At 41.5% G+C, this 12,646-nt stretch overlaps 1 protein-coding gene across 1 annotated transcript in view; it reads left to right on the top strand.

The window, feature by feature from the left end:
* Positions 1-12,646, top strand: part of LOC103358159 (MAM domain-containing glycosylphosphatidylinositol anchor protein 2) — a 266,805-nt gene that overhangs the window by 195,946 nt on the left and 58,213 nt on the right. The window lies entirely within an intron of this gene.

Genomic DNA, 12,646 nt, shown 5'->3' with positions numbered 1-12,646 from the left:
TCGCAAAAGGACTGATTAATAACACATCGAAATAAAAGAACAAAATGAAAAATCTGAAATTAATTAAATTCAAACAGGTATTAAACCTTTTGTGCCAGTAAAATAAAATAAAATAGGACAGTCATCAACCAAAGAAAAAATCCTACAAACCGACTGAATAATTGCAAATAAAAGAAAACAAGTTGTGCGTTTTGTGTGCCATTTGTGGTTAACTGGAAAGTCTAGAAAGAACGAGATTGTCTCTAAACTCTGAACACATGAAGCATCTTTCTCCCGCGTTCAGCATGTGGAGAAACCGAAAGCTTGACGAGCCAAAGACGTTTATAAAACGATTATTTCAGGTTTCCTTCCAGAACATAGACTGTATAAAAGATGGACGTAGCAACCGGCCCTGAAAAATGAAGCCAACCCGGAAGTGTCAGAAACCTGCAATATCACTACGTCCACTAGCTGCTGGCTCCAAAAAGCCCTGGCTCCCATAGATTGGAATTGGAAAAGAAGTGATCACAGATCATGAAATACTGCATTCCTACAGCTCAGGATTTTTAAAAAAATTAGTTTTCATGGTCAAATCCAGAGATCAGGTGGCCAATCTGAAAATAAATCAATACTGAATTTTTAAAAATCGTCAACATTGTGCGGGGCAAGGGGCGTGGCTGGCTTGATTGACAGTCGGCAGCGACCATACAGACGAAGCGAGCAGAAGGCGGTAAATGTGGGCGGGGCAGAGAGGGCCCGCCTCTCAATCCGTCTGACCAATCGCTGCTCCTATGGCTCCGCCCCCCCCCCACGATTTTTGGCTCCAAAAATCCAAGATGTCAACCAGGAAGTAGCAAAACCCTGGCTTCATTTTCTCAGTGCAGAAACCAACGGGTGACGTCACGGCAGCTACGTCCATCTTTTATACAGTCTATGTTCCAGAAGCACACCGACCTCTCAGACACACATCAGCGGCGTTAGAGCAATAAGACGGACCGTGTCTGGTCCACCTTGCTGGCAGCCATCCTGCCTTCATCCTTTCACCGCACATCTGCATGTCTATAGCGGGTCCTCCGGTCGGTAATTAGAGGGTTTTTTGGACAGCTCTTCAAACGCTGCTTTTCTTTCACACTGTGTTTGAGGAGGCGTGTCCGTCTTTGTGCGTGATGGACAATTTCATTTAAAAGGAAACCGAAGGAAAACACATCACGGATTGTCAATCTGAATGGGACGCGTCCATCACGTCTGTTCTTCCTCCGTTACTGTCTTTCTGCTGGTTTTTCTTTAGATTGTTGTTTTTTTTTCTTTTCTTTTCATCAAAAGCCCCAAAACGTCCGTCCCCTCGCCGGTTGTTATGACAGGACCAAATTAGTTTGGCCACACCGAGTGACCGCGGGAACTTCGGCCAAGGTTTCAATCTCCCAGACCTCCCATTAGAGACGGGAGCTGCAGGGTCACAGGAGGAGTATTTGTCACTTTGATCCTTTGCCACTCTCCTCTTTGATACTGTCTATTTCGCTCCAATCTCTCGCCGCTTTCTAACTGTATCTCGTCTCTTTCTGTATTTTCCCCTCGCCTCGTTCTTCATCATTTTGAGCGTCTGTCCCTCGTCCTCCGGCCTGCCCGTGGAGGAAGAAGTGGACGGTCCCCCCCCAGAGTGTGTCATGAATCAGTCCGTAGAGCCCAGAGAGACAGAAGCGCATCGTCCCTTCCGGCCGTTTGTTTTCCTCAGTAGGGTTTTTGCCTGCTATCTAACGCGCTCCCTCCCTCTCTACCCACTTCCACTCCCTTTCCTTCCCTTTCATCCTCCATCCCTCCTTCCCACTCTTCCCCCCCTTACTGCTCCGTTCCTCCCGCCCAGTGCTCCAGATTCCCACCATCTGGACTCGGTGGTTGCCAAAGGTATGGAGGCTCTTTTAGTAACCCCCAGAGTGCAGGAGCACGGTGCAGAAAATCCACTTTGGTTCCTCCCATCATCTATGAAATCTGCCGTGCCCCAGCCCCCCTCAAACTCCGGCTCTAATTCTTTAAGATTTTTTAATTTTATCCGGCGCTGCTCTGCAGTGTGGCTGAAATAATCTTCTAAAAACAAAATCCTGTGGAAATCTGGCAGCAGGGAGCCAGAAAGAATGTGGGGAAAAATATCAGTGGAATACTGTAGCGTTCAAAAACGGTATAAACTGAGTGAAATAACGGCAAATATGTGCTTAAAAAAATGTAAATACTCTCCTTGATACTGTATATGAGGCACTTTACAGCTACGTTAACACTCCTGGTTAGATGCTAAACTGCATTTTACTTTTTTTTTTTTTTTTAATGCTCTATGCAATGACGATATGAAACAACAAAGTTTAATCTGATCTAATGCATTTCTGTAGATTTAAATACAGCAAAGGTATTGTACTTTTACAGTCGAATGTTATGAAAGAATTAATTATGATTTGTAAAAAATATAAGAAAAATTCTGTCTTTAAAATATTTTTTGTTTCCAAATAACGGCAGATATCTGTAAAGTCACAGGTCTTAATATGTTTTCTTCTTTTTTTTTTTTTCAAATGACAGCAAATATAAATAAAAATAAGTACAATAATGATGATTTTTTTTTTTTTTAGCAGATTTAAATACATTTAAACTCATGTAATTTATGGCCAAACATTGTTTGAAAACAAACAAAACTACACCAAAAACAAAAACAAACACAATTAATTACTCTACTTCAGAAAAAGATCTATCCTTAATATATATTTTTGTTTTGTTTATTTCTATAAAGAACAGCAATGATAACAATATTTTACTGGATTTAAATGCAGTAGAAGTGCTTCAGTTTTACAGTCAGATGAGGTAAAACAATTAATTATCATTTGTATTAATTTAGGGACACAGTCCAAAACATTAATTTACCTTTTTTTTATTCCTAATATACATATTTATTTTCTTTCAAATAACAGCACGTCTGAAAAATAATTATAATTTTTGCTGATTTAAATACTTAATTTTTTGGTCAAACAGTGTAAAGAATGACTTGACATTTATTTTTGAAATTTTTATTTATTTATTTATTTACATGCTTGTTATTGACAGTTTTAGCCATTTTTTTTATGGTTAACATGCAAATTATTATTTTTAGTGAGTGATTTTACTTGTTATTAGCTGTAATTCAAGACAATAAGAAAATCTGTTGAAAAAACACAAAGATGTCCGTTTAAAATGTCTTTTTTTACAGCCTAGTTAAAGAGCTGTCGGTGGATATTCCCACTCAGAGCTGTGTTGATGTCAGATAAACACATTAGCCGCTGAACTCACACGTCAGCTCCACGTGTAGCGCGCAACATGCATGTTACCATGCCGACAGACACATGCAAACATGCGAGGCTTGGCGGCCGGCCGTCCTCGGGCCAATGTAAACGCTGTCGTCCAGAAAAGTCCGCCGTGCCAAAGGACAGTGTGTGTGCACGGATGCTCGTGTGCCGAGCCGTTGGGACATCTGTGGAAACAGTCAGTTGGCTGTAATGACCAAGTTGGCCATTAAATTGTGCCAGGGGAGGGACCCCTCAGAGGGATGTAATGTGTACCACTGAGCTCTGGCTCCGGCTCTCTGCCACGGGAACCGTAAGTTTTCAGACGAGATCGAACTGGGAGAGGAAGAACTACCTCCCGTTCTTTGGGTCGTCATGCTGTTTTTATTCCCTGATTTACTTCCAGTCTCCTGGCCGCGGGCTGCGAATGTACGCTGATGAAGCAGAGTGAAACGCAGGTCACCGAACACACTGGCCGGAAATTTAAAGGGATACTCCAGCTTTTTAGATTTGCACGTTCATAACGTCGAGGGGCTCGGAAAAGGCAGAAATGTGGTTAATGCTGAAGCGGCAGAGGTGAGATATTTGTGAAATTAGCTCGTAGCGTGAGTCACAACCCCCAAACTCCAGCAGATTATTAGTCATCCAGGTCAGTTCGGTTCAGTTCAGATCTGCAGAAGCCTTTTGGATAAGTTATAAAAAGTTTTCAAGAGCCTGAAAGAGAAGTCCAGTTGCTTTTTGTAGTTCTGAGGATGTCCCATTGTGCAAACATAGGTGCATCTTTCAGGCTCATCTGAATCTTTTTTTTTTTCTTGCTACCACGTCTATGTGGTGTTTTTCTTTTATTTTATTTTTTCCTTTTCTTTTACATCCTGGAAGACATGACAGAAATAAGGAGTCATTTAAGGAGCAGTTTCACCTTAAAGCTGCAGCAAATCAGTGACTTCCAGAGTTTCATATGCAACAAACAAACCTGAACATTTCTCTATCAGTATTCTTCAGAATTGACCTTAGGTTCAAGTCATATCTCTGAATTAGTCTCACCTGCAGCACAGAGTGTCTGAGGTGAGCTGGTGTGCTCGTGCTGCAGCGAGTCAGAGGCAGGAACTTCATAGATTTGCACAAGACATTTTCAGGCTTGACAAAAACGTTTAAATGAGTCATTTGAAGACACGAAGATGAGATTTTAGAGGTTTAATCAACAACAGGAGAGGAACCAGAGAAAACTTTATCAAACTATTTTCACCTGCTGGACTGAATAAACCATAAACTGCATTGGACCTCAGCACTAAATATATTTTCTCAAAGAAGGATGTAAAATTGTGGGATATTGTTGTGTTTTTTCGGAGCTATACTGTATTTGGGGCCAGACTCATCACCCTAGAAACACCCGGAGCTTCGTGTGGACTGTTTAATTGTTTTTTAAATCCAAACTATTATCTTTCATCTATTATCTTTTTCCTAAAACATGTTGATGCCTCAACGTCATGAAGCAGTTTTGTAGCATTAAACAAAAGCAACTGAAAGATGGATGTCCCCACTCAGGAGTTTAATCCACTCCTCAAGTCTCTTTACGTGGACTTTGTTGCTCTGTTAAAGTGTAAAGTGATAGAAAGCAGCAGCAGCTTGTTGCATTACGTGGATACAGGCCAGTAGAAGAGCTGAAAAAGAAAACAGAGCCATGTGATGATTTTTGCAGCTTTTATTGTGAAAATTAGAGACGTTTTGCTGTCGACCAACGCAGCTGTAACACGTCCTCCAAAGACTTCATTTGTGCAGCAACTGAAAAAAAACAACAACCTAGAATTAGTCCACACATCCCTCTGAGTCCTGTCTCACAAAAACTACGTTCCTGTTCAACTAAACTGCATTTTCATAAACGTTATGATGGATTTTTTCTTGTAACATGTCACAAAACACTTCAAATCGACATACTGTTCTCATTTATTTTATTGCCTTAATGTCTCTCGTTTACAACCAACCAGTCGCGTATAAGATGAGATGGCACTTATCACCGTGGTAACCCAGAAAATGGAGGCGAAGCTTCAGACGTGTTGAGTTTAATTCTGAATCAAACTGGGATGTTTGGCTAAAACTAAGTAGTCGTGGTTCCAAGTGTCAACCAAGGAGTGAAAACCTAAAAGAGAGCGACTAAAAAAAGGAAATTTAGGTCTAGAAATAATAATCCTCCATCATCCCCTCCTACTTTCTTACGTGGCTCCTTCAAAATAAAAGCCTCTCCTACTGCATCACAGCCTGACGCTTTCAAAACAAAACTACATTTTCTTCCAAACACAGCTGCAGGTTAGTTGCTTTGGAACATCGTTTTCGGAGACAACGACCAAACATTTCATTTTGTAAACGTGTTGTTTGTTTTTTTGTTTTTTTTGCTGGAATTTACAAAGTAAAAGCAAACAAGCGCTCCTCTCCTGCTTAAGCCGTCTCTCCGGCAGCCTGCCGTAAATTAGAGGAGAAGAACAAGTAAATTCTCAGGGACAATGTTCAGAGATTCATTGTCTGCAGTTTGTGAGTTTGCTCATGAAATGAATCCAGATTCCACATAATGATGTGCTCGTACGGCTCCAGTGTCTCTTTCTTGTTGTAGTCATTGTTCCTAATGATGTGGAAATCGCAGCGCCAGTGGTGTCCAAACTTAGCCGCGGCGAGAATATCTGCATATGCTCCAGGAAGAGAGTGTTCTCCTTTTCATGTGACACGTTCTGGATGCATTCGGTCTATTTTGATATATTATTATTTAATCCATCATCCGTTTTCCTTTATGTCATCTTGATTTATTCCAGTTTTTTTTTAATGTTGTTGTTGTTGTTTGGCCGTTTGAGGTGTGACAAACCGGTGATATTTTTGTCTTTCACGGCACACCTTTAAATGAAGTGAAATCTAAAGCGAGTTTACCTGCGCTCTCCTCTGACTCGGGGATTTATAAACCTTATCGGTCTCTGGAGATTTGTCCTTTAGCGTCGGCCGGGTTTAAATAACTTTAAAGTTGGTGCCCGGTTCACCTGAGCTGAACTTCAGCCCCTCAGCGCATGAAGAGTGACGCTGAGCAGTTTGTGCAGCTCAGAGAAAACAGGGTGACGTGGATGGATCCTGATGCTCGTGATGCCCGGCGCTCTGTGGACCCAGTAAAAAAAAAGACAGAATGTGAATAACGTTATCTGTGATCAGGCTGAAAGGCCGTCAGGCTTGAAGGACAAACACAGTCTATTCTGGTGATTTTCTGTCCTTTTCTTCTTCTTCTTTTTTTTTTTTTTAAACTTATTTTCTGACCTATTTTCTCTGCTTCTTTTATATCAATACAATATCGGGGAGATTAGAGCAGCCTCCCTTTCACACTGAACTGACCACGAGGAGTAAAATCTCAAGAAATATCAACAGCGACTAGAAAAGTCTTATTTTAATTGTGTAGTTGACGAGGCAGGACACTGAGGATGAATTGTTTAACGCCGTTTCTCTATAAGGAGCCAATATTAGTCCGTCTGGGTTGAATTTAGGCCTTTTTTTTTCAGATATTGTGCAACATTTTCCTCTACAGTCGAGCCTCTCATTCGGTCGCAAACAGCATTTTATGTCGCTCAAACTGAGATTATCTCACAGATAAGATAAACTTTATTGATTCCTCACTGGGGAAATGTTCACATGTTGCAGCAGCTGGATGCAGAGGAGGCTGGAAGAAGCAGGACAAGAATTACAAAGTAGAATAAGGCTAGAAATAAAGATAAATAGGCAATGAACAAGGTGTGGCATGGTGGATGATGTAACCAACAGTTCTGTTATTGCAGTCAAAATACCACAGAGAGAAAAGACCAGAGTTAATATAATGCTACATGAAGGTTATTTTAAATTCCAGTTACATGGATCCATTTAGAATGATTGTCGTCCCGTGTGACAAGATATAAACACACCAGTTTCTTTATATTCAGTTTGAACCAGCAGCTGAAAGTTTACGACTTAACTTGGCGTCACTGCATCACTTCACCTCAACGCTAAAATCTCACTGTGTGCTGTGTCTTATGTTACTCGATCCACAGCATCCGTGGTTTCTGTTACAACGGCGGCCATCTTTGTAGTCCGTGACACAAGGACACGAAAGCGCAAGAGGAGCAAATGTAAATTTGTTATAATTTAATGTGTAATCATTTTAGGGCTAAAATGTTCTGAAAATATATTCCAACACATTTAATTCTGTGCAAAACTTGACAAAATGTGGCTGTTTCCTTTCCTCTTTAAAGTGGACAAGTGGAGCATGTGGACACCATTTTATTTTATGTTTTTAAAGGAGGGTCATGTGGCAAGAAAGACATCCATATTGGTATGGAAAAGAACTCAATGTGTTATATAGAAGCTGTTTTGTGCATGTAGAAGGTCTGCAAACTCATGAATCCTAAAGTCCAAACCAAAGAGAGTTATTCTCTCCCTTAAAAAACAATTGAAATTCCTTAGAAGGCTTTTCTTCTGTCACCATTTTATACATTTGCATAACGTTTGTCTAGCAGCTAATTTGGGCTTCACGCAAAGAATGATTTGCTGTTTCGAAGTCAATCCTTATTTCCTCACTAGAGCACGTCTTTCTGCCCATAACTCAGAGATCTGAGGTCACTAATCAACCTTACCTGGCTTTGGTCGAGCCAGCTGACCAATCAGAGGAGACTGGAGTTCTCAGGAGGCGGGGCTTAAAGAGACTTAAGTGGAGCATTTAGCCTCAAATAGGTGCTGCAGTGTGATGGAGGAAAAAGTCTTTTTTGAGCATTAAAGCATGTAAACATATGCTAGTACACCCCAAAAAAATAAAATAAGAAAAAAATGTAAATATGCATAATATGGGCTCTTTAATGGGATAAAAAGGACACATCCCAAAAGGACAGAGCCAGGCAATTACCACAGACTCTCCTAATGCTGCCTCCCAATCGTCAGTTAGCTATTCATGCTTTGGTGTTGTGGGTGTGTGTTTGCCAGCTGTGCATCCATATGCAAGTGTCATTCCTGCCACACAAGCCTACATCACACATCAGCTCCGGCGCTGTGTAGCAACTGCTTAGCATATGGCGGGACAAAGTGTTTTCCTGAAGACGGAAACGCACTCGTAAGCCCTTAAAAAATTAAAAGCAAGTCTGCAAACAAGGTCAGCGTCTTGCCCGAAGCGATTTCCTGAGCTGTTATGAATCATTGCATTGGTTATGCTGTTATAAACAGGATTTTAAAAAATCAATTAAGCCCTCTGTACTTTATGTTTGATGTCTCCCACCCAGGGTTATCGGTTGGGAGCGCTGTAAGTGGGTTAGGTTATGTGCTTCAACATACAGAACGCATCGTTAGCAGCGAGGGACGCTTCGCTTCAGCACGTTGGATAAACGACAACAATTCGACAGTGCGTTTATGATAATATTTGTCTATTCTGTGGATATCTTTTTCAAAATATGTTCAGCCGATGTGCAAATTCAAATAAAAATGGGGGCTTCGAAATACAAAACACGCTCAATCTTCTGTCTGCGTGGAAATCTTTAAGCAACTCATTTAAACATACAATGATATGAGTCATTTTAATTAACCTTTCCTGCCTTTGCTCTGCTGCAAATTGCCTCCTCGCTCCCTCATCAGCGTTACTGTACGCTCTCAACTGCATGAACAGATCTGACGCTATCTGCCAGGCGCCTTATGTAACGTTTGCTGTACAGCGCGCTGTAAACACAGCTGCCTCTATACAGACAAACACTGCCAAGTGAAGTGCAGACAGTAATTATCCTTGCATTTTTTTAATATTATTTTACATTTTTCTTTTAAAATATGTGCATTTCTGGTTGCATTTGCACCTCAGCCTGTGTGACGGCGTCATCGGCTGCCACAGGAAGGTTCGAGCTGGTTGCCTTTTCAGACGCACGTCTCACCTCCACCTGAAAAAACATTTAAAAATAAATCACACTCCTTGAGCGCTGACACGGTTCCTCTTGCCTGTGCTTATTTTTGTTCTCTCAGAATGATTTTATCAGGCTGATGAATGAGCGTTCTTTTCCTCCAGATCAGAATATTGTATTTTAAATAGCTTTATCCATGTAAAGGCCAAGTGATTTGCAGCAGGCTGCCCAAAGCATCATTAACCTGATTTATTGTCCAAAATGCAGAACAAAACACGCTGTTTGTGCAGTGTTGATTTTGACTTATTATCACGGGCGATTATGGGAATTGATCAAACCAGTCAGAGGCTGAATGGAACCTGTAATCTTGTTTTTTTTTTCCCTCCAACTTTTGATTCGTTCACATTTGAAGGATTTTATCGGAGGTGCACGTATTTCCAGCTTAACTTGAACACAGTGCAGCTAAAGAAGTTGAGAGATTCAGTTTGTATTATAGATTACGTTCACTCCTGTTCACTCAGCTGCTTTGGTTCATACGGTTTGTTGTGGTGGATCGTCCCTGCCTTTCAAATACTTCTTTACTTTCGGTTCGTCCTGCAGCAGCCTTTATGAAGCGCGTACCGTTGCATGCAGTATGCAGACAGACCACTTTGTCATGTTTTTTTGCGCCTTAAGCTTTGACCGTCTGCAGTCTGTGGTGTGAAATGAGCTGTCATCTCTCTCGGCGGCTCAAACTTGTTTATACTCATGCGAGACACTAACGTATCGTCCGCTGTGCACAAGATTGTTGGTCAGGAAAGCATGCTGGGTTGCAAAGTGCAGCTGGATGCAGAAGGACATCCTGGTATTTTCGGCATACTGCATTTTTCATAGCACGTATTGGGATGTATAGAATTCATTTCCGGCGTATTGTGCATGGACGGAGTGGTACTGGATTACAACTAATACTGCACAAGTGTACATGTGAGTGAACTCGTAGCACTTTTTATTCATATGAATACTTCACTTTTAAAGAAGGGTTAAGGCAGTGTTTTTTTTTTTTGGCATATTTTAATTCAAGTGGTCTAAGAGGAAACTAGACTTCTGCACCTCCTTCTAGCTCAATGTTTAATGTTGAGAAAATCTAGCCTGTGCTTGGAGGTTTCAGCTCTTCACTCAGGGTGCATTAAACTGAGGGTTTTTAAACTGAATTTGACTTTTAGCTTCACTATTTTTGCACGTTTGAAGCGTTTACTCATGTGGTAGAAGCGTTCGTTTTCAAAATCGGGCAACGTTTTTCTTGCCTCTTCCAAATTTCTGCCTACCTACTGGAGCTTTAAATGCACAATTTTACTAACCTTTACCAATTGGTCTGGTGACCCTTTACATAAGAGAAAGCACCATCCCTTCCTTTCCTCCCTTTCTCCGTAGATCAGAAAATGTCTCTTAGTGAGCCATTTGCAGCCTGTTGTGATGTAATAACAGGATAAGCCCCGCCCCCCCTCGGTTGGCTCCTCCTCCTCTGGCCTCCTGTCTGACACTCACTGAACAGAATAAACGTGTCCCTGCTATATTTGGCCAACTTTAGCTCAGATGAACACAGCCTATTTGGAAAAGGAATATTATGGGAATAATAGAACGAACTATCTGAGCAGGATTTGACATTCTTTCACCGAGTACCTGATAAAAAGCCACATAATGTGGGACCTTAAAAAGGATAAGGTCGGCTCCATTTCTACGCTTGACTTACTGTCAACAGACTCCCATAAATACTTTACTTTTCCACCCTTTCTGTGCCTCTCAATCCATCACCTGCTGGTTGATACTGGAGACAGACTGTAAATTTTTTAAAGTGAGCTCAAAAGTATGTTTTTAACTTCCCAAAAAGGAAAACTCTCTGCGCGCCGTAGTGTTATTCAAGCGTCACTCAAAGGGGATGAAATAATAGATTTGTTGGGACTGATTTCCAGCTGTGCTTAGTTTGTATTTGGTGCTTGAGTTAGCGTTTACAGCAGCTCAGTTTTCGATAAACTTTGGACAACAAAACCGTGATTCTGAGCGAGAAAATTAAAACCAGACTTGCTCTTTGAACCTCTACCCTTCACAAACCCCCAGGTCCCTCGGTTTATTTCCTCCCCTGACTGTCGCACCAACTATCAAATCAACGCAAATCAAAAGGTCCAAGAGTCTGTACGCGGCAAGCATCCCGCTGGGACGGGCCCCGGGAGACCTCGAAAGCTGTTTAGGAAAATAATGTTAATATAATTCATCAGTGACATAAACTAAGTTGACAGGTTTATCCAATTGGCTGACATACATAAACCACTTGCTGAATCTCCACACGGGTACATCAAATCCCAGCTCTGCTATTGTCTGAGCTAACAATGGCAGCTCCACTGTCTTTTCCACAGCTATTAAAAATCATCTGCCTTGGGTATTGTCAGCCCTCAATAAACAAGCCCAAGTAGCGGAGGGACAAACACAACAACGTGTCACTGAGGTGAATTACGATTCGTCGCCTGGAAGGTCATCCCGTAAAGCTCGTATTCTGGATCTTGATTAAAATGCAGCGTTCTGCCAGCTCCTTCTTTCAGCTGTCAGAAATCAGCTTGCGAACTGTGACTGGAAAGCCGAAAAAAAACTTGAAAGATTTAGTCGCCTCGCGCCACAATTGTGTGGAAAATAAATCCTCGCGGATTCCAACAAAGTAAACTATGTTAATGAAAGAAAGAGGCTGGCGAGGATCCGAATGCCGTCCAGATCCAGCTGCATGAAATTCTCTCTGCTGGCAGGAAGACAGTTTGAGTGTCGGCGCTGCAACCGCATGAGGTGGACACTTAGACATGGCGTGGTATATTTATGGAATACGCTGCTCTCTGCTGCGCTTTGATTCGATGTCATGAAAGTAGTCTGTGTCATGTAACATAACATGAAACTTTAATGATCCACGAGGGAAAATTTGGGTCACAGCAGCAGCAACAACAAGGAGTACGGTATGGAGGAGATACAAATAGAACAAACACAACATAAGAGATGTTGCGCATCTTTGTCATGCTAATGCAGCACTCTTTGGCTTTAAAGAATCCGCAGTATGCAACAAAATGAAATATTTACAAGTTTACATTTACACATTCTTGAATTTAGCGCTCGGGTCTCTGCGTTGTGTTCAGAACGAAGCGCTGCGGCAGAAGACGAAGCCGCAATGTGACACAAAAAGCAATGTTCTGAAACTAAAGATGCGGATTCATTCATACCGAATCATTATAAAATCAAGCAAAATGACATTTTATAGTGCTTTTAATTAAATACACAGACGAAGAAGGGCTGCATGGTGAAACGTTGCTGTTGTGGGGTAAAAACTTCTTAGCTTTAAATGCCTCTTTATGTTTTCTTACTGTTTGTTTTGTGATTTATTGATGGGGACAGGGGAGATTCAGGCAGAGATCATGGGGTGCAAATGGTGCAAATACAGCGAAACTCGGTCAAACCTTGGACTCGCTGCTCGGGCATCAGTGCCCATGT

Source organism: Stegastes partitus, unplaced genomic scaffold, assembly GCF_000690725.1.
Source record: "Stegastes partitus isolate 25-593 unplaced genomic scaffold, Stegastes_partitus-1.0.2 Scaffold294, whole genome shotgun sequence".
NCBI lineage: Eukaryota > Metazoa > Chordata > Actinopteri > Pomacentridae > Stegastes > Stegastes partitus.
This window is presented reverse-complemented; position numbering and strand designations above follow the sequence as displayed.